The sequence below is a fragment of the Argiope bruennichi genome, chromosome 1 (genome assembly GCF_947563725.1).
Source record: "Argiope bruennichi chromosome 1, qqArgBrue1.1, whole genome shotgun sequence".
NCBI lineage: Eukaryota > Metazoa > Arthropoda > Arachnida > Araneae > Araneidae > Argiope > Argiope bruennichi.
In genome coordinates this window covers 14,514,188-14,538,380 of record NC_079151.1, presented here as the reverse complement: position 1 = coordinate 14,538,380, position 24,193 = coordinate 14,514,188, and the positions used below count along the sequence as shown (strand labels likewise).

At 29.6% G+C, this 24,193-nt stretch overlaps 1 protein-coding gene across 2 annotated transcripts in view; it reads right to left on the bottom strand.

The window, feature by feature from the left end:
* LOC129971406 (uncharacterized) overlaps positions 1–24,193 on the bottom strand; it is a 97,156-nt gene that overhangs the window by 28,606 nt on the left and 44,357 nt on the right. The window lies entirely within an intron of this gene.

Sequence of the window (24,193 nt, the reverse complement as noted above, 5' to 3'; positions counted from 1 at the left end):
CCTCAAACATCGAATGGCAGCTCCCGTTCTTAAGGGATTGATATACCAAACAGGACTTTGCTTAGTCGATGGCTACTAAGCAAATGTATGCTTGGAATTTATTTGAGAGTTCACCAAAAACCTCCCTGTCCTCCAAACACATTTGGGCGAGTATCTCTAATAAACAAAGAAAGCACCACGGATGTTAAAGAAAGCATGGTTAACGAAAAAGAGGAAGATATTTTCGCAGTGATATCCAGGCATTTCGGGCGCTCGCCGTAATTTCGTTGAACAGACATTTATGGGCCTCTCAATATTAACAGAGTTAAGCATTTCAAAAAGTGAAACACTTTATTATTGATGACAAAGATGTATTTGATTTTCAAAAGGTCTCACTCTGGCAGGAGTTCAATATACTCTCTAGTTATGCCACTTATATGATTATAAATAATTATAACGTAACAATTTAGTTTCTCATGGAGCCCGAATGCATCAAATGTTTAAAGGCAGACACAATTATTCGATTTATTTTTCGGAAAATCTCACAGTAAACAATTCAAAGGAGTCCGCACATAGTCTAGTTACTTGAGGATAAATCTACTTACGATTTTTTTTTCTGGCTGTCGCCTATTATTTTTATGTTATTATTTACAGAACAATCAGACAGAAACTTCTTATAAATGCATTTAAAACTAATTGTCACAATTATTGTATAACGATGCAATTTCCTTTCAAATTGTGATCCTGAAAATAGAGAGTGATTCTTAAAAATATACCGAAAAGTGTAAAAATAAAACATTTGAAAGAAATGAAATAATTTTTTTTTCTTTTGATATAAATTAAAGAAACAGGTTTCTATTTTACTTAAGGGAGCTGGCAATCCGTTACTGTGACGAGAGAGTTTATATCTTTCTTAAAAACAGGCCGCACACTTGCCCTCAGGATGCAACCATGTTCATACTTTCGTCAGTCTGACCTATTCAGTGATATCATTAAAAAAAGCTGCTTATTCGCAACAAACATTCAACATTTATGTACAGTATGATTTCAATGAAGAGAAAAAAACCGCAAAAATCCTTGAACGAGCTTTCACTAAATACTAACGCATTTTTTTATTTTTTTTTTTCATTTTGTCAGATGACAAAAACAGTCATGGTCATGACATGGTCTCAGTGAAACATAGTATACTTTCTGACAAAGACAGGGATCCCTCTCACCCTCCGTATAAAACTATGGATTATGAAAAATGCCGCGAAAACTAGGAGTGCTCACATTTTTATTTCCATATTTGAGTACGTGATACTTGTGTATTAACAGTATATCATTGAGAAACAACAATTGCGAATTTCGATCTTTGAGAGTTCTAAAATGTTAGTGTTTCAAAAATATATTACAAAATATAATTCATAAGACCGTATAAAAATCATATACTGTCCTATAATATAAGTATCATAGGACCGTAGATATAACCCAAAGGTCGGTAGAAAAATATAAAATTCATAATTCATCAAAACATTTATTGACTCAAACTGCATAAAATAGTATTCTTCACATCACTTTGAACATTTTTCCTACTATATATATATGCCTATTATGAATGGGTTACAAATTAGCTGTTGGGCTTGAATTAAAGTGGATATCCTGTATATAATAAGCCATGTTTGTCTAAAATGACACAAAATAGTTTATTTAATAATACAGATATTTTAAAGGTCACAAAATCCTTTTTCCTGCATATATTAAGCCATGTTCGTCTAAAATGACACAAAATAATTTATTTAATAATACAGATATTTTAAAGGTCACAAAATCCTTTTTCCTGCATATATTAAGCCATGTTCGTCTAAAATGACACAAAATAATTTATTTAATAATACAGATATTTTAAAGGTCACAAAATCCTTTTTCCTGCATATATTAAGCCATGTTCGTCTAAAATGACACAAAATAATTTATTTAATAATACAGATATTTTAAAGGTCACAAAATCCTTTTTCCTGCATATATTAAGCCATGTTCGTCTAAAATGACACAAAATAGTTTATTTAATAATACAGATATTTTAAAGGTCACAAAATACTTTTTCCTGCATATATTAAGCTATGTTTGTCTAAAATGACACAAAATAATTTATTTAATAATAAAGATATTTATTTTTAAGGTGACAAAATCTCTTTTCTTGCATTTATTTTTCCAGAAAATATCCTATTTCATATTTATTTTATTTAACACAGGCACGTACTGAAGATGATGCTTTTCTATTTTTGGCTTGCAGTAGGAATTTTAATTTGTGCTTTATCTGCAACACGTTGATAAAGGCGAATTTTTTTGCGCTAGATTAAATTTTCAGTGTTATTGGTTTCACTTATTTATTGGTTTCTTTTACATCTTGTTTCTTTTGCTTGAATGAAACTTTAAGGACACCATGAATCCTCTTCAGAATTTTTCTAATAATAATTTGTAGTTTCATTATTTTCGAAACGTTGAATTAAGTCTAGCTTAAAAATATTCATTGAAGCAATCTGAAATATTTGTAGAACAATTTATTTATATTTGACTGTTGCTATTCGGAATAAGTAATAAGAGCGATTTCTGTGTCTCGCACTTTATAACATTATATATATATTATATATATAGATTGCGTGATGCGTCAGGTCTCTCACCACTTTTCAGATAGTCTGATCATATCACATGACCTACGACGAATAGAAATTGCCGAGTCACGTTTCGGGTGACTCAAAAGTTACTTGGTGAAAAGTTCAATGTCACCATAACACAATGAAAAAACATCACCAATCCACCTATCAACAAAGTGATCTTACTGAAATCTTCCACTAGAATTTACTCAAGTAGTTATCTGTAATTCGTTAAGATTTAGACGTAAAGCGAATTGATAAATACATAAGTCGACCAATAATATAAATACTTTTTCGTTTAAAATGTCTGGAAAGTATTATAATCCTCAAAAATATTGAGCTGGAAATTTGAAGAACATAATGAAGATATTTAAATAATTTTACATCTCGTTCTGTGAACACAACAAGCTACAGAAATGAAATTTGGTATTTAACTTTTTCGCTAATTATACAGATTTCTATCGAATGATGGCCCGCTAATGCATAAACATATATATGAGAATATTGTCTGTTGTTTCGTCTATATGCCTTATAACACCCTAATTTAAAAATCCGAAGAGCTAGATGGATGAAATTGAGTATATTATATATATATATATATATATATATATATATATATATATATATATATATATATATATATATATATATATATATATGTATATCTGTCAAAGTGTTATATACATGTATGCAAAAACGGTAACTCAACGGTTTATATATTTGGTATTAGTCTAGTCATCAATGTGTACAACTAAATCAAATTTTGAGCAGAATATGTGAGAAAGAAGATACCCAAAAATTCATATTCAAGTTTCTTCAAACCATGCCATAAAGCACTAAAAGGGTCATATTGTGTTAGTATACGAAAACGTCGAAGGAAAAATATTTCTACTGGATATAATTAAAAAATTAACCTGACAATCTACAAAATGTTGAAAATACGAACGCATTTTTGTATAAAATTATTTAGCTACTATGTAGTATATTTATTAGTAATATATGTAGTATGTAGTATTTATTAGTAGTATATTAGTTGGTATTTTTAACTATTATGTGTAGAGCTGATTAGCTAATAAAAAAATTTATTACGTCAAACTGGTATTAGGATTCTAATTTTATAAAATGAGGCACAAGTTTTACATTCATTTCCAGTTTAAAATGGCTATTATCTGAAATTTTTTTGAAAATAAATAACATTAACACATACAGATAAAACGTTTATTAACTATTAATAACTTTAACAAAAATAATTTTTTAAAAACACATTTTCATTATTTGCACACAAAAAAAAAATCACATTTTTTAAAAATCGTTTTCAGTTTTTTAGTCTTTTATTTTTAATTCATTTTTATTAATATGATGGAGTCATCTAATGAATTATTCATCAAATTTATTATCAGTTGGCACCAGTCTCGTAAAATCGAAACATACTTAAATGAATTGATTAATTTCCAAGTTCCGAAAGAATTAAAATATGTTTTATCATCAGGACTACATAAATACATAAAATTTTAGATCTCAAACAAGTGAGTGAAATATAGACTACAAAAGTTTATCTTTACAAACATTAAACAAATTAACAAGTTCTCAAGCGTGAGTGATTCTCCCCAAACTTTTTTGCATATTCTCCAAAAAAGGTGAATTCATGTTTAAGATGTATTTTTTCCAAACGATTGAAAGCGAATTTGACAGAAAACTACAATTATAATCTCAAAATCACATTCCAAATTTGATCTATTTAAGACATTGGTTTTTTTTCTTTTTGTTTGTTTAGTTATTGCTTTTACATGCATCGGAAAATATAAAATGACAGACCTTCAATCCCTAATTGGATTTGGCTCAGAGTTTCATCGGTGTCTACCATATAGATGTTAAATCAGTGCACCGAATTTCATCCATCTAGCTCTCTTCGTTTCGTAGTCATTGTGTAAACATATATTCGAACAGTTTGACAGACAGACTGAACAGATTTTATTCGAAATTTGACAGAAATATAAATTTGGTGTAATAGCCAGATATCAAATTCCGTCCGTTTAGCTCAAAGTATTTTTAAGTTATCATTATTGTAGACAAGCATGCATTTTATAAAAATGTGTTTTTCGAACTCGGGGGGAATCTACAGCATGAAGATTTATCAAAAACTCAAGTTAGAATTATTTTGTCAATCATAATACTTTCTCTAAATTTAGGGCCACGGTGGCTTTGTGGTAAAGTCTTTGCTGCGAAACCTTAGAGCTTCATGTTCGAGACCCGAGGCCACTGAAGAACCGTCCCGTAAGTGGGTCTGGTGTACGTTAAATCTGTAGGGGTCAGACGTCCTGTAGCTGGTGGGGTGTGGTAGTTTGGAGAGGGAGTGCCAATTCAGGCGTCGTCCTCATCATCTGAATTACGATGTCCGTCTCAAAACAGCTCTAGTGTTGCTTTAAAACGGCATGGTAATATAACTAAGCTTCTCTATACTTCGAGTACGAGAAAGTAATAAAAGCGTATGATGATATATAACGTCTTGATGAAGTTCTTCTTGTAAAGGTTATATATCATACGCAGTTCTACACATTAGTTTGAGAATATTTCAAATATGATGCTTGTGAGTTCTTCTTGTAATGGTTACATATCATACGCAGTTCTACACATTAGTTTGAGAATATTTCAAATATGATGCTTGTGAGTTCTTCGGGCATTCATTAAGACTGTTCTCAATGTCATGATGACAGTTCAGAAAAATTGCACAATCACTGCATGATGATACATTTTCCAATAAGTAAATTTTCATACGTATCGTTTCATTTCAGTCAATAAATATACGACGCTGTGCAGTATATACAGAAAGAGGTGAAAAAAGCAAAGAAACAATCATAAAAAAAATGTATTATGAATAAGGAACACAATCTCTCGCTGATGAAGGCAGGAACTCGGAACAATGAGCCATTCTGAAATGGTTGTTAAACATTTATCTCCCAAATGAAGCATGAAACAATTGAGCCGTTGCCGTTGCAGTGAAAGCCGTTTAAGAAGCGGAAAGAGATTGTTTTCATTTAGATGAAACACGTTTCTGATCGATTTCCGACACCGTTCAGCGTACGGGGTATTCGAGAGTAAAATTTAGAGTTGAGTGATTCCATACAATCCTCTATTGAAACACATCAGTGAAGTCTTCATCTGATATCTTATCAAAGAAAAGCAAATCAATATGCAAGATAATTTTGTTTTACATTTAAAATCGGTTTTAACTCTGAGTTTTGAATTTTTCAGTATTTTTTTTAACTTGGTATAAATCTACAAATTAGGCATAAAGATAGTAAACCAAATTTATGTATTTCAAATGAGCTCCGTCTAGCTCAAAGTATTTTTCAGTTACCTTTGTCACAGGCAGACAGCCAGACATGATACAAAAAAAATTGTTTTCCGAACCCAGAGAAGTATGAAACGTGGGGATTCAAAATCTTAAATTCGGATGTTTTGACAATTATAATATTTTCTCTAGGCTTCGTATACGAGAATACAAAAATACCCTATTAATAATACCTCTACTGCGTTAAGCCTCGTGTAAGTCGCCAACCTCATGATGAACAAAATTGATAGTTGAAGAATAGCCAACCGACTATTTCCAATAAGATGTATCCAAAATAATTCAAATATGCTTATGATAATTAATGGAGAATTATTTAATGAAATGAATTTTCAATTAAATGGCATAAGAAATTTTGTTTTCATATTCATAAAATCCATATATTTACAAAGCGGAATGTTTCCATTTTATAGCTTAAACATTTACCAAAGTGACCTAAGACAAACAGGTTTTAATATATTCTCTGTTCCGCAAACTAGTACAAAGTTTAATACACTAGCCACCTTTGGATACTAACTTATTCGCCTAGATTATTGATCTTTAAGACTGATTTGTTGAAAAAATTGATTTATATTTGTTAAGACCCGAAAACATGAATTTAATTGAATAAGTCAAAAGACATTATAACGTGTGCAAATTAAAAAGTGTATATACTACGAAATAAAAGTGGAAGTAAAAATCCTACTTCGGTGTTATTGTACCCAAAAGTATTTTTTTTAATTAGATTTTTAACATTTGCAAAAGCACCCGATTGAATACATTGTCAGATGCTGTTGAATTTCCTTATAACATTACAAATTGTGCATTATACTCTAAAAAAACTTACACTTAAAATGAACTTACATTTAAAAAGTATTAAATTGCACTTAAAATTAAAAATACAGAAAACATCACACAGAGAATAAATAAAATTCATTAATAAATGCTTTTTTTTTTCAGTTTTAAGATAATACAAAACCCATTTTTGTGAGATAATAATTTTGGAAGATATATTCATCAATTGTCATGGCTAAATTGCCCATCCGGCAATGATTAAGCCTTTTCGTGCTCGCTCGATTAAACTTTGTTTGACGCCTAAGTTTTTTTACATCCTACTTTCTGTAACGAAATAGTTTTTGGTGAGCTCTATTCATCGCATTTCTAATAATACTTTGCAGCTCCATTAGTTAGTAAAGTGGTGAATTACGTGCAGCTGTAAAAATAAAGTAGTATATAGTGAATTGTGTGCATATTGCCGTTCGATAATTTGTAACAAGAGAGATTTCCACGTACGTTTTTCATATATAATTCTCGAGTATACTTTCCTTACTTGGCTGATGCATTCGAAATTAGACACGCTCTTCGTCTCCGAGAAATGAAACGAAGAGCAGCTCTTTAGTATGCTCGTCTTCGGCAAACTTGTTAATGTATGGATAAAATGCATGCGGCTATTGTCCTAGTGTCAAAAGCAAAATCATTTTAATAGTTCATTAACTCAGATATACGTGAAAAAAGGGTTTCAAATTCTCAATTTAACAAAGGCAATGACATTACCTTTATCATATCTCTTCATTGAATGCCAAGCGAGAAAACTGTTTCGACACATAGAAATCAGAACAGTAAATTCGATATTCCAGTTGGCCAATTATAATATAATTGGATCAAGATAATACTTATATGACTTGAAATTTCTAAACGAAAAACTTGCGTGGTGTTGATTTGTGATAGATAACGATTCATTACCTAATCGGGGACTCATAGTTGAGTGTTTGCGATTTTTGAAGTGTAAGCTAGATACACGTTTTATACAAAGCGATATTTCAAATTTCATTATAACATAGTGAAAAAAATCACTCTGATCTCTAAATATACAAAAAGAAAAAATTTTATATACCTTTCGAAAAAAATGTACATTTATTCGATATACAACGTTATTTGAAAGAGATAATTTTCTGTTTTAATAAGCCATAACAAATGAATTATTTGAAAAAAATGTATAAATATTTACTAGTAAAATGCGAACCGTTAACGTTTAAGCCGAAAATATTAAAATACACATTGTATTAGTTACGACAAATATTAAAAATGTTGTCTATACTAATTACTTTATCAACTTATTACCCCTTAAAAACAATAATAACAAATAAATAAATTTTCGAAAATTCTTTTAAAAGATATAAAGCATTTAAAATGATTATATAGCAATCATAATAAGAAACGTGAGTCATTTTCCAGACCTTTTAAATTCTGTAAGATAGAAAAGTGAACCAAATTAAAATTATTTAAAGTAACGTCTCGATGTGAAGCTACAGATTGAGTGTTCAACTTTGATATTTTAACTCTACATCATTCTCACATGATGAGATGAGAACTGATTAGAGATCTGGTGATTATCTATTACTACTATCAATGGCAGCATCCTTGTGTAATATCTCTGTGTCTTAATCGCGATGAGCCAATTTACCGACAATACAAATATCTAAATACATGCATTAATAAGCCATGGAATTATAATGGAATTAAATCAACTATTAATTGGTTTTATGACGTACTAATTTTAGTATTACATGTAACTTGTTCTAATCACTAAATCACTAAAATTTCATCAACCGCCTTTGGCGACCCGTTTGTCCGCCCAAATTATTGACTTTTGATTGTTAAATTGTTAATATGGATAGGATTTTTTTAAAATTCCTATTTGATGCGATTGAAATCATATTTGATGTATTTGCGCATGAAATCAATTAGTTTATTGGAAATTATAAATTCTACATATTACGAAATAAAAGTAGAAGTGAATATTCTTCTACTGAGTTAATGATTGGTAAAAGCACGCGATTGAATGTGTTTGATGGATGAGTTTAAATTTCATAATAACAAAAAAAAATTCCAGAAATAATATATCAAACGGAATTAAAAATATTAAAATGAAAGAAAAAAATTAGATGGATATGGAATGGATATCACTAGAGAGGTAGTTTTCGTGTCTTAAGAATAGGGAGAATGATCAGAGGAAGTCTTAAGTTTAGGGGAACATAGGATGAAATTCTATGGAAATGAAATTGATATCTATAAAAAAGTAATTATTTTTTTTTTTAGTTTTTAGATAATACAAAGATCGGTTAAGCCTATTTTTGCATTCGATTAAACTTCCTCTTTAAAATTTAAATTTACGTTTATTTTATATTTATTTCTTTTACCTTTTTAAATTGGCTAAATTTTTGTTGACACAGCGAACCTTCCTCAGGACACATTTTTAATAATAACAAAACATTCAATGAAGCAGCTTGAAATTCGGACGATGGTTTGATTTGATGACAATACGTTTGACTATTGCCATTCTCTAGTAAGTAAAAAAAAAAATCGATTTCTATGATGCATTCTTCAGCGTTTTTTATATATAGACATTTATGGAAATAAATTCTCACAAATATATATGATATTCAAAAACTGTTATGAGAACTGAGAAAATCCGTATTATTAGTTTTTTTTTTAAAAAAAATTCTTTCATAGTTTGTATTACATTTAAACGGCACATTTACAGTGATACACTAAAAGCGATGCCACGAAGAGTTTTCCTTTATACTGATTGATTATAAACGGAACTTTTATGATTTTAGGTATACAGTTATAAATAAGTAAAAGAAATATTTTTAAAAGTGTATTTTATCAAAAATGGGTGCTTGGGTTTAGATATTGATTAGATGGAATTTTGGTTGTCAGATCATGACCAGATATTTTGCATCTAATCAGGTTTGAATAACTTTTCTTTTAAATTTTGAAATTGCGATTGCGTACTGAATTTACAAAATAGTATGTAAATAAAGCTAATGTAGAAAGTTATCTAGCACAAATAAATTTTTAAATCTAAATAAAAAAATTCTTTTGCATACAGTTACCACACAATGCACTGGTTATAACGAAGTAGTATCTAATATAGTAAGCATGCTAATAATAGCTGGATTTCTTTTGAATACTAATAATTAAAAAAAAATTTCGCAGATGAGCTCCAAAATCTGTTGACTTGAAAGATTAAAATTTCTGTAATACTGATTTAAAAAAAATCCCAAAAATAATAGATTAATCGTTGAGAAAGATTTGCTTGGATTTAACCAAACAAATTCAATAATATATTCTCTCTGAGAAGATAAAAAGAAATTTACAGGCTATTTTTGGAAGATCGAGACCGCATGCTAAAATAACAGTAATCTCAAAAAAAAAAAAAAAAAAAAAAAAAAGCCCATCCTAGTTAAACAGAGGAGAGTGCATCTGAAGTGTTGTTGATTCTGTAGCCGATCCTTCGGTACACAAGAGCTTTCTTCGAGAGTGGTTGTGGAGATTTCCACCCCCGCATTGTCGGCCATGACCCGAGTTGAGCAAACAAACCAACCTTCCACCTGTTAGAGTTGCACGCGCAACGATCATTTGCACCTCTCTCGACACCAGTAAAACTGTTGGGCATCACGCGCCTCTTCCCTGTAATAAAATCGTGCTGGGAACGACCTTCGAGCAAAACGCCACTTTTTAAAAATTTCCATTAGTTCGTTCCATTTCTAAGAAAGGTATATCCTTTTTGTTTTTTACTTTCTCGTATACCAAGTACAGAGAAAGTATTGTACTTGTCAGAAAAAACAAACTCGAAATTTTGACGAATTTCCACATTTTACACCTCCCTGTTTAGTTTAGTTATATTAATGTCCCGTTTTAAAGCAACACTGTGGCTATTTTAGGACGGTCCTCCTAATTATGAACCGCGGTCAGATGACAAGAGCTACACCTGAGCTGGCACCCCTTCTTCAAACTTCCACGCCACACCAGCGGGAGGACGTTTGGCTCGGACGGATTTAACGTGCACCAGACCTGCTTACACGGCGGTTCTTCTGTGGAATCGGGTCTCGGAGCTGAAACCCTCTGGTTCCGATGCCGAAACCTTACCATCAGGCTACCTCGTCCCTTACACCTCCCGGAATTCGAAAAACACATTTTTGGTATTATACCTGTCTGTTCGCGACAAAGATAACTCAAAAACGCTTTGAGCTAAAGGGTTGAAATTTGGAGTATGGTCTTTACACCAAATTTCCAAAAATATGTGTTGTCACTGTATATCAAGTGCTCAGTCGAAAATATTATAATAATATGAAATAGCATAATATGAGTAGAAACGAAAAGGATCTTCTGTCATGAACTCTCTCATTTAAATAGATTTCTGGATGCGAGACAATGATCTTAAAAATATTTTACTGTTTAATAGCAGAATACATTTTCGTATAATGAATAATAAGAACAATAACTTTTCAATGCATTCTACAGTTACAATATTAATTGTGTTCTACAAAGAGAGTAGAGAATAGATATGTCAGGGGTCAATGGAATGAAGAGGTAACATCAAACAATCACTATAATAATGCCGCAAAGACACTGCGATAGTATATAACAAGAATATATAATATAATAATATATAACAAGAATAGTTAAAATGTGTTCATTGCGATCAATCTAAACTTAATGAAGAAACGTGTACGATTGATAATAATTAATATTTAAATCTCCGTTAATTAGTTTATTCATTATGCATGAATTTACTTAATGGATGGAGAGATATTGGCAAAATAATGACTTTTGAATTAGTCAGAAAACACACACATCGTTTCTGTGTTTTTGGATTAGATATGACCCTCTTTCCATCTTAAAGCATACGGATATTACTTAGAGCAAAGTTTCGATTAGAATAATTAATATAAAATAGACTTCATTCTATTAAAAAATCTCTAGTTTAAACAACCACTAATATTGATAGTCTTTGTGTTTTAAAATTTATAATTGTGAAGGTAACACGTACGTAAAAGAAAATAATATTTACAATTATGAAAAATAAATAACCAATTATGATTAAATACCCAACACATAGAATATTTTTATTTATTTCAACTAGAATTTGTAACCTTCAAGTCGAAAATACAAATAATTTTGAGAATTACTATTTTCAGCTTTCCAAGAAAAGTTTCAAACAATAGGATGATACGAAGAAGAATGTGAATTACGGGAAAATGCAATACGGCACTTTTCTTGAGAAACGCTGCACGGATGGACTTATTAATATGCAGTGCACGACAGTGAAAGCTGAAGTTAATGGAATCGGAGTATAACAAACTTTTATTGCATTCTTACTGTGTACTGTGTCATCCTTTTCGATGATTGCAATAAATTTTGCGATTTCAAGGTCGATTAAATGCAGGAATCAAGAGCACGGTTTGGAGGCAACAGACGTCTTACAATTATAAGCATTACGGCTTAGTATTTACATCGAATTAAACCTTCTTTCAGTGTAATCTATTTGCATTGTAAATTGTAGTAACTAGAAAAAAATATAATTGAGCAAATTGTAAAAACTGTAAAATTTGTAATAACAGCTGTCATTGAGCAAATTGTAATAACTATAAAATGTTTAATAACAAGTAACTGAACAAATTGTCATTACTATAAAAATATTTAATTTTGATAACATTGTTGACTGAATATTAATGTCTTAAAAATAAATAATAGAATCTCGAAGTGATTAATGTCAAGTATACTAACATAATTTCATTTTAGAAGAGCTAAATTTGCATTCGCTTCTTGTTGTATTCCTTGATCGCTACTTCGCTACCATTTTTAAACAAAAGCAGCACACCATTAAATTAATAATATTATAATTTAAAACCGTGAGTATAAAATAAAAATTCATTATAAGAACACATTTTATTTTATTCTTATAAAAAAAGTGCTTTCTTTTGACATGAATTCCAAAGTAGGATATTCAATTCCACTTTTGTTTCGTATTATATACACTTTTTAATTGCAGGTGAATATTTTTAAAAAATATATACATTACACATTACTATTTAACAGCTAAAAATGTCAATCATTTGGCAATCACCAAAGGCGGCTAGTTTCAAATAATATTTTTTTCATTATTAAGGAGTTAATGCTCTTAATAATGAGTAATGCTATACTTGTACACGAAAATCGTGCTTTAGGAATCTATCAAAACCAATAACCCATGCAACTCCAAATATAACTCATTTGGTATCAAACAGGATTCATTCAAGCTATCAACGCATGCTTCTCAAAGGATAATTCGGACTAAAAAGAGGATTTGAAGTTCTGATTGCCATCTAGCCCTTCAGAAAAGAGCAAGAACAAAGAAGTCAGAAGCGATACCAATAGCAGCAGATTGACCTCAATGATACCGCGCGATTTCTTTCGAAACAATGCAGCAACAAAACGCTCGAAGAAAAGAAAAAAAGAATTCAACTGTGAACGATTGAAAATAAAAAAATCTGTATCATCGATAACGCTCTTTTGATAACACTCGTAAATACAAGACATTGTCTACCGAACACGAAGGATTTATTGCCATTATCTGAGCTTTTCTGTCTCATTTGTCGATCGACATACTTTCAATAATGCATTCAAATTACCAACGGTACATGTCAGAATCTGAAAGGGATGGTCATTCCATCATTCATTGGGCTCTTTTTAAAAGATAAACCGTCATTTATTCTGATGAGTAAAAAGAAAAAATAAAGCAAAGGGGAGTGATGAAAAGACTTAAAGAGAACAAGAGGTATGGACTATTTTTAAATAAGGAATAATGCGATGACCCATTTTATTTTTGTCTCGAAGCGCACAGTTTGATTTGAATTAGCGGACAATCAAAGGTTTTGTTTACATAAGAAACAAAAAAAAATTAAAGCAGAAGAAAGATGCTATAATTAAAATCGAATAAAAAGTCATAATCTGTCTGTACTTTTAACAAATTAAAAAAATTAAAAATTATATAAACTAATGCAAATCGATAGATTATATTGACACAAAAATAGTATAATCTGTAGCTATAGACGCTTTTAAAATCTGTATTTTCTCCATTTACTAGTGTTTTAGAGTTTGGAAATTTTTGAATTATGTATCAAACACAGAAAAATAGATAATTATATTATTCTCTTTTTATCTATTTCTCAAAATTTGATAAAATAAACCACCATGAGAGCACTTTTTTTCTTTTTCTTTTTATTTATTTGAGAGTCTTAAAATACAGGAAGCCAAAATTTAACCAGCGGAAGTGGTTTTCCCAAAACATTCTCGCATATACTCTAATAAAGAAAAATTTGAGGAAAAGGAAAATCATTTTTTTCCCAGCCAATTCAAACCAAAATTTGACATAAAACTACAATTCAATCGGGAAATAACATATCAAATTTGATATATCATCATTGCGTTTTTGAGTTGCTGCATTTACATGTTTCTGAAAAGAACAAACGACACATGGCCAATCCGTTGTCAGATATGGCTCAAATTTGCTACCTGTCTACTTATAGATATTAAATCTGTGTATCGAATTTTATCCAAGTATTAGCTCTCTCTGTTTTGTGGTTATTATGTTAATTTATATTTGAACAGCTAGACTGACAGATTTCCACTGAATGGATTTTTCTCAACATTTGATAAAATCTTCAAATTTGGTGTAAAGGCCATATACCAAATTGCATCCATACAGCTCACAGCGTTTCTGATTTATTTTTGTCATGGATAGGCATAATGCCAAAAAAGGTGCTTTTCAAATTCAAAGAGGTCTGAAACTCGGAAATTCGCAAAAATCTCGAATTCGATTTTTTTTTTTTTTTTTTAACGATTGCAATAATTTCTCTATGTTTCGTATACGAGAAAGTAAAAATGTTCATAGTTGAAATCTTTCTTCAAAGTTAATGTGACATTTCTAAAGCATTATCGCTTTAAATTATTTCAGTTACTTGCGAAATGCTATTCAGAAATTCCATGCAGACTACACATTCTTGCCACGATTAGCTAGTGATTAAATCATTGATTACATTAACATTATCGTTTGCAGCTATGCGGAAGCGTCTGTGAGGATCTAATTTCTGTAGCGAATAAAGAAATATGTCAAGTTTTTCTGTTTAACAGTTTCGAATGGCAAGTTATCCTTGATATCGATTATTTTTTATGGCCTAAAATTAAATTAATTACTAGAAAAATTTATACTAATAAAATATAATGAAATATAAAAATGTCTTTAAAAATGGGAAATGTTAAAAAAAATGTTGTAAATAAAGTAATCAGTCTTGTTTATTTCTTTGAAAGAAAATGTTTTTCAATAATTTATCTGTAATGCATTTAATAAGGGCATTTTCCAAAAATACGCTCTTATTAGTGTACTAAAGAGAAGAAATTTTTAATTTTAATAATTTTTTACTTCTTAATTCTGAATTAGTATTTATTATGACTATCATGAACTCAAAAAAATCTTAATTTTCATACCTTCACAATCAAAGGGCGCCTTTCGATTGATATCAAAATTTAATTTGATTAATCGATTATTTAATATTCTGAAATAGTACATTATCATCGAGATCAAACGAGTGTACAAGTTAGTTAATAACTTACACAAGTGTAAATTGTATTTTACTGTAAGTGATTGAAAAAAAAGTTTGATTCCAAAATTCCATCCTTGCAAACATGAAACAAATCAAATTAAATAAAAGTGAAAATACATTCAGAACTCGATAAACCGTCATCCATCGCCATATATCATCACCATTGCAACATTTAAAAAAAGATGATGATTTCTGCATCTGTTTCTTTTTAGTATTCTTTTTTTATTGAGTTAAAATTTTAATACCGACATTAAATGTAAAGGAACGATTTAAAAGGTTTTGTTCTGTAATGTCTGACTCATACATTTACATTCATAAATGAGGAGAATCATTGTATTGCAGAATCGGATTTACTGAGATAACTTCAAAAAACTGTAAAACATTACTTTCAAATAAAACTCTATTTGTTAAAACAGCGGCCAAAAGGACACCGATGTTATTGAAGCATGAATTTTGCAGTAGTTTTTATTTAAATTAATACATGACGTGAATAAAAATTTCAGAAACATTTTCATGAGGGAAAGTTTGAAATTCCTCAAATCTGATATAAATATACCAATTTCCCTTCAAGCTGGCAGTTATTTTTCACTCTTTTACGTTTTCTAAAGCATTTGCATTCAAGACTGGTCTCCAAGACAGCATAAAAAATGATATGCAAGAAAGAAAAAATATATATTATATGATACATAAAGTTGATTAACATGTAAAGAAGATTCCCCTATGACATTTCCAGTTATTTCTTCCTCTTTTCATAGTTAGATGCTTTATTCTGTTGGAACATTTGAAATAAGTTGTCTGTTACTTTCATAATGACGTCAAAAAAAGTACTTCAATCTTATACAGGCAAAAAATAAACCATGTATAATGTTATGGTAAATGTAATAAACTGATGATTATTCCTAATCATCACCAAACTTGGTAAAAGTGATAAAGCATTGAATATTTATCATATTTCCCAATTAGTTTATGAAAACCTCAGCCGGTAATATGAATGTAATAAAAATCCATAACTTAAGGTATTTTTAATACCTTTTACGTTATATAAATTATGACGATAATCTTTCTTTTAATCCATATTAAAAAAAAAGAATTTTACTGTAAAATAAGTTTGCAATATCCGAAGTAGGTGAAAATACCCATCCGCTGATACTTTATTTATCGTCGTAGGTTTTGTATTATTTGAAAAAAAGGAATGGAAATAATGTAGAAGACATATCGGTATTATTTCAAAATAATATTTTCGGTAAATAAACAAAAAAAAATTATCTTACCCATCATATCAAATTTAATTTTTATATGATGTCATTTTTTAGGAATCAAGTGCGTTCTTGAAATTTATTCTCAAGTATTAAAATGGTAACTTATTTTAAAAACGAAAATATATTAAAATATTAATACATTTCATCTACAGTTTTACTATAAAAAATGGTAATTTTTTACAGCATATTTCTTTAGTAAAAATTGAAAGCTGTAGTTAAAAAATATAAAATGCCTTTGAAAACATAAAATATAAAATCCCACCATGGAAATTTAACAGGGATTTCATTGAAATCTCCATTGCGTTTCAATAAAAAGTACATCAACGCAAAATTCGAGTTTTTTTAATTCTCAGAGTGATTCTGTAAATATTGCTCAAAGCATCCATTCAGTAAAATGTCACCAAACTAAAATTTCATTTTAACAGAAATAAAAGTATGAAAGAAATTAGTTGTGATGGAGCATTGTTACAAAAACATTAAACACGAGACGCGATTCGATTCATGGCATTCTTAATATAAAGCTTTAAATTTTAAAGAGAAATTTAAAACTGTCTCCTTTGGAAAGACTAATATAGGTTGTGTAAACTAAATAAAAAACGCACACCATAAGAATCACTTAAATTTATTTTTAAATTTTGTGTTTGCTTCTTTATCACAGTGTTAATATTTTGAAGATTCTAATAGACAAATGCAATATAGTAACGAAAAAATAACAAAAACGAAAATATTGCTTACGAAAACTCTATAAATAGTTTGCAGTTTGCAAAAATTAGGTCATTTTTTATTCAACATATTTCGTTAAAAAAACATTTCTTTCAAAAATATTTCCAACTCGGAGAATTAAAGCAATCAAAGTGTAATCAAATGCAAATAGACTGTGGAGATTAAAGTTGTTTAGAGTTATTATATTTTAGCGTAATTCTCCATTTCTTGTTACAATTCGGTTTTATAGAAAACGACTCAGTTTTTCAAAAATTGAAATGTGAAAATGTTTTGTAGAAACAAAGCAATCTGAAAATGAATCAAAAGTAGCCAAATTTACGAAATGAAATTCATCTGTAATTAAATTACGAACTTCCCATAAAAACTTTGAAGCAATTCACTTTGTCAAATGAATCGGACAAACAGTTTTTAGTTATTTTCAGATGACAGACCCTCATATCTTTTTTAATGCAAAGTAACGATTGTTAAATTGTAACGACGCTATACAATTAGAATGATTCAAGTAAATATTTTGATACTTTTTCGTATATTAATTATACCCTACAAAGAGACACGAGAATTACAGTGTATATTGAATTTTAATCTCAATATTTAGATGATTTGCTGTGGTTTAGTCTTCCATAAAACAAGAAAAAAAGTAAGTATGCCTCTCTGATGATTTGCGAACACGATAATTAAAGCAATGGAAGAGGTCTCCTCAAACTTTTCTCGCATACTTTATAATAAAGGTGAATTTGTGTATTAGATGCGTTCTTGTCTAAGCGATTGAAAATAAATTTGACACAAAACTACATTTGTAGTCACAAAATCGCATACCAAATTTGATACATTTAAGCCACTGTGTTTTTGAATTATTGACTTTACATGTTTCTGAAAGCACTGACCAACATTACAGTACAGTATCGCAAAATTTGTAACTAAAAACCGAATTCGGTAGAAAAAAAATTGTTTTTAATTATTTCATTATAACTGTATATCTGTCATCAAATTTGAACCATTTCGAAAAAAGAAAGCTCCTAAATGCATATTCGCTTTTCTTCATTATAAGAGAATCCACGAAGCACAAAGGACGTCATTATATTTTAAATATAAGAGAAAGTACAAGGAAATACAGTCTGTTGATTTTTTATTAATATAAAATTATAAAAAAATGCGAAAGATTCAGACTTCTTTTACATTTAAACGAATTCAAGAAATGAATTTTGTTTGGATTAACTGAGCGAACCAAACGGACTGATATCATTCAACTACTGACATACAATCCAAATAAAAAACCCTAAACTCATCATTTCAGGTTGGTTGAGTACCAAATGATGAGAAGTTTGACACGCTAACAAGACATTTGAAGAAAAAAAACGTGAACATAAAAAAGCAACTACAAATCTTTAGCTTTTTTTTATGGCGTGTATACATTTCAAATAACGATTTTTATTAGGAAAAAATGTTCCCAATAATTCTGTAGATAATCAGAGTGTAACTGAAGATGTTCTTGCCTTTTTTTCATACGAAAACTCATTTTTCATCCAAAGAATATCACATTAAAAAACAGCAACTCTCACAGATGAATCAATCGGCCACAGAAGATATGGAAACCAGGCATTCTTAATAACCTGATACGAACTTTTTTTCTCTCTTTGTTAAACTTGGGGGAAAATTTTCTCATCGCCTCTCTGATACAGTAATGGATTGCGGCGCACTTTGTCCTTTGTGAAGAAGTACAGTGAAGAAAATCGAGCATGCAGTTAGGCATGTTTCTTTTATCTTACGAAAACCAAATCTTCATGTAGATCCATCATTTGCTGGCAAGATTTCATAACAAATTTCATTTATCTAATTCAATGCATTTTTACTTTCTCGTGTATGAAGTATAGAAAAGGTGTTGCTAAAAATTTATAGTAGGTAAAATTTTCGAACTCGAGATTTTTATGAATCTCCACGTTTCATACCTCCCCAAGTTCCAAAAATACATTTTTGGCATTGCTGTCAGTCCGTCGGTGACGAAGATAATTTATAAACGCTTAGAGTTAGAAAGAGGAAATTTGGTACGCGATTTTTACATCAAATGTGTAGTTATCTGTCAAGTCTTGAGCAAACTCTATTCAGAGGAAGTCTGTCTGTCCGGCTGTTCGAATATAAGTTAACACGATAACTAGAAAACGAAGAAAATAAGAAAAAATTCGGTACACAGATTAAACATCTATACATTGTAGACACTTGTCAAATATTGAACCAAATCCAACAACAGGTTGACTGCATTTTAAAAAGCATGTAAAGGTGATAATTCAAAAACGCAATGGTTCAAACATATCAAGTTTGGTGTGTGACTTCAATTATAACTGCAACTGTAATTCTGTGTCAAAATTTGGTTTCGATCGGTTGGAAAAAATACAAATGAAAGAAAAATCTAAAAATCCTCATCACAAATCTAAAAATCATTGTCAATCTGCATCAAATTCTATTTTCGAATACTATTATTCACAAGTCAGGAATTAATCGCCAAGATTTACTTGACAGATTCAGTAAAAATACCAGATTTCGTAGCTATTGTAAGCCAATGTCGTTCAGGACTTCTCTGCCTTACCCAAGGACCACAATATTCTACGGATAGTGTCTAATAGCACCTTTTATTAGGGAGCACGTGAGAAAATTTTTGGAAGATCATAACCCACTGGTTCAGTCAGCAGGTAAGCAGATGGACAGGTAAATAGACAAACAGTCTACTCTTAGCCAGATTTAGTCAAAAATTGGATACATATCAAAAATTCTGATGGTAAAAGCATAAATTAAATTTCATTAATCTGCTTTTGGATTTTAAAGGCGAAGACCGGACACCACATTTCATTCGTTTAATCTGTAACGTTTATCGAATTATCGTTTTTACATACATGTTTATACATAATTGTATTATACATAATTTCAAAAACATACTTTTTTTTTTGCGGAGAGAGGAGTTAATTGAGATTGCAAATATATTTTATGCTTATTATTTTCATTCTATAGTATCTGTCATTAGATGATGCTATTTTTGAGCATTTCAACTTCTTTCAATTACTGAATTACTTTTGAATTTATAAAAATTATTCATAATTTCTTCATACTTACTTATACTTATCACGGTCTACATTACTATTTTAGACCATTTGATCCCCGGTAATTTCTTTATGAGCTATCTTAAGTAAGAGATCGTTCAGATTCATGTCAAAATTTGAAGTCGATAATATATTGACTATAAAAAATATCATTACGGGATGGAATTTTGCCCACGTGACATATCAATTTCGCCACGTCATTTTAATTTTGGAATCCGTTACGTATCTTGCAGAAGGACAACGGACATGATGTCAAACACAACATAATGCAAGACAAAGGGAAAATAAATGTTAGATGACATAAGTAATTAATTTTTCACATGATTGTGAAACCACACGAACTCCTTCACAATATCTTTATGCAAATAAAATATAACACATTTCTTATGTGTCGTTTTATTAAAAAGCATACTAATGCATAAAATCATACATTGAAAACACATACATATGTTTAGTGATTCTATTAAGTCATGTTCCATTCACATGACATTACTAATTTATCGTTTGGTTTCTAACTTTTAATTAAATAATCTCGCGTTAAAAACGGGGTAATGTTTGAGACCAGAATAACGTTTGGAGCTTTCGAATTCTTTTATGTTTTAATGATCGAACTTTTGTAATACACAACTTAAGTTTATTCTTTAACTACTTTTTATACATTTTATAAACCATACTTTCTATATACTTTATAAACCTTACGTTTACGATTTGAACTACGATCTTACAAATTGTAAATGTTTCTCAAAGAATCTGTAGATATGCCACAAATATTAGAATATAATTTTAAAAACAAGCTGCATTACATTCATTGCATTTTACCACACAAACAACAGCTTTCAGAATATTCCAGTAACAGTGCATTTGTGATCGAATGACTTAATTCTATTTAATTGTTGCTTTCAACTACCGCAATATAAAAGAATCGATAATACTGACTGACAGACAATTTTCAAAGCATTGAATCATATGGATTTTTTTTCAGGTAGTAATGTGATGACCTTCTTCAGCGTCATTGTATAATAATCGCAAAATGTATAGCTAAAATATTCATCTTTAAATAACTGTTATCAAATGAATAAAAGATTAGCTTTAATTATGAAAAGTACTTGTGATTGAAATTTGAAAATAAAAAATTAAGCTTCATCTATCTACATCTATAGTGCATTTTCTTCCATATCAAAGTTTCTTTTTTTTACATAGCATGAAACAATAAACATGGCATAATTTTGGAACCAATGAAAATTAACCGCTTTTTTTACTAACATTGTGATTCGATTAAATTTATCAAAATTATTTGTTTCGGCCTCAGATAGCTACGATGAGCTACACGCGTGAAATTTCTTGAAATTTTTTCCTTCAGAAAGTTTATTCCCAAAAACGCCCCAATAGTTATGGCACGTGCAACGTAATTCCACTAAAGTTCTTTTTTACCCCATAAATAATATAAATATTATTTTTAAATTAATTAATTGTATCATAAATAATAATAATATGAATTAAATACCAAATTTCATGACGTTAGAGCTTTATTGCGCTCGTCCAAACTAGTTCAATTAAATTTAACTTTTCCCTAAACCAACAAATTAAAGTATCTATTCCAAATTATGATGTGGAGGTGCTCGTGACCACTTTGTCACATCGCGGAACTCCGAAACATCACGACGTTTCCGTTGCCGTTGTCGATTTGGAAAAGAAAAAGGGCTCAGTGGCTAGCTTACAAATGCGAATGCCATCCTATTTTTAAAAATCTTAATTACCAGGTACACCAAAAGTCTTACATTTTGAATTCTATTTCTGATTATTAGATTTACGAACGTGAAAGACACAAAAGAAAGCGTATTTTAGTTATTAATACCGAAAATATTTATGAGGAATTTTAAAGGAAATCTACTGAAAATCAGATACAAATTATTTTTGAATATTTCATTTTCATTTTATTGAGAAAATTTTTTATGAATTTATTTTTTGATGAGGGATGTATTGTCAAATGAAAAAGAATTTAATTAAAATTTACTTACCAAAAAGAAATGTTTTTGTAATTTTCAAATAAAATTCTCTCAATCATATTTTAACATGCGAATAATTCTTATCATTTGGAATTTTAGGTTTAGTTCGCACAGATGCACTCTCCGTGACCTAAAGTTTATTTTTAATAAAAAGTCATATTAGAATAATATGTGAGAAAATAAAGCGTATTCCCATGATCTTGAAACTCAAGTAAAATGGTTTTTCAGCTGATCACACGAGAGCGATTTCACATTTGTATAAACGAAAATATATATAAATAAAAAAAATCATTTTTTTTATTGAAGCTTCACGGAAATGATGAGTTCATCGTTATGAAACATGATTGACATATCTGGGAGAAAATAATTTCCACAGAGGCCACATTCTTTGTTGAACTAAGTGGTTGATTTCCGGTACCAACCGGGGTTTATACAATTTTCCGTACCTAACTGTCGCTCAGAAATGTTTGATTGATAGGGAGGAAAAGTCCATTTGAATTTCATAATTCAGCACAGATTCCTAGTTATAAAATAAAACGCCAATTAAAGAATTTTGGGCAAAACGGAAAAAAAGAATCATTGGGAATAGAAAATTATTTGCTGATAACATAAACATTATAATCTTATACACAACAAAGTGTTCTCTATTGCCATCGTTAGAAAAGGGATTCTCGAGTATTTTTAGCTCTTCTATGTTGCCTAGTCTAATATCGAAATTTTAAAATTAAAAAAGGAACCAAGAATTAAAATTTTAGAAATAAAAATTTCACGCTAATGTTTTTGTTCTGTATTTATATAAATTTTTGCAGCATTTAGAAAATAATCTGCAATAGAAATAAAGCTAGTTTTTATGGATTTTTTTTAATATTATATCAACGATTTTTTCGCCCACATTTTTTTCTTCACTTGCAGAAAAGAAAAGTTTTTATGGTTGTAAAAATTTGCACAGTTTATTCGTATTCATAATTCATATGTGATTAGTAACACTGCTTAAAAATAAATATATTTCTGATATAATCATTCGTTTTCTGTCAAGGCAATATCCATTAAGAATATAGAACAAAATTTAATATAGAATAAATATAGAATAGAACAAAATTATCAATAATGAATAAACTATTTAATATATAACAAAATTTCCATTCGTTTTAAAGTCTCTCACAAAGTAAGTTGGTAATTAATTTAATATTTTAAATAATGGAAAAAGAATAATTGCTTTCTTAATGTTTTTTTTAAAATTTAAGAACGCAGCTAAGTGCAAAAGCAACCTATAATATGTAAATATAATGATAAAAAGTGCTACTAAGTCGAAAACTATTTAATTTTATGGCTGAAAAATGGTGAATTTTTCTCCACATGATAAAAAGTTATATTTCTGCTTATTTATATTAAGTGGAAAATGACGGCAAAATTAATTACTTCTGGTTCGTAAGGGAATTCTATACTAGTAACCTCGTGTCCTCGATTATTTAAAAGAAATATCATCACAAGGATAAGTCTCAGCAGACAAACAACGAAACTTGAGAGCCTGGCTTTTTTTATTTTCAGACCTTTGAAGCACTCTGTTGTCTGAAGACACGCTTCAAGAGGCTGAAGGCGCTAGGTTTATCCTTTTTGTTTCCTCCTTTCGTATCAACAGTAGTTCCAAAATCTGATGACTACTTGGGTATAGCCAATGTCGCCCAACCACATAATTTCAATGCTTTAACGGTAGATTTTAGCTCAGATCTCGATCGGCTTAT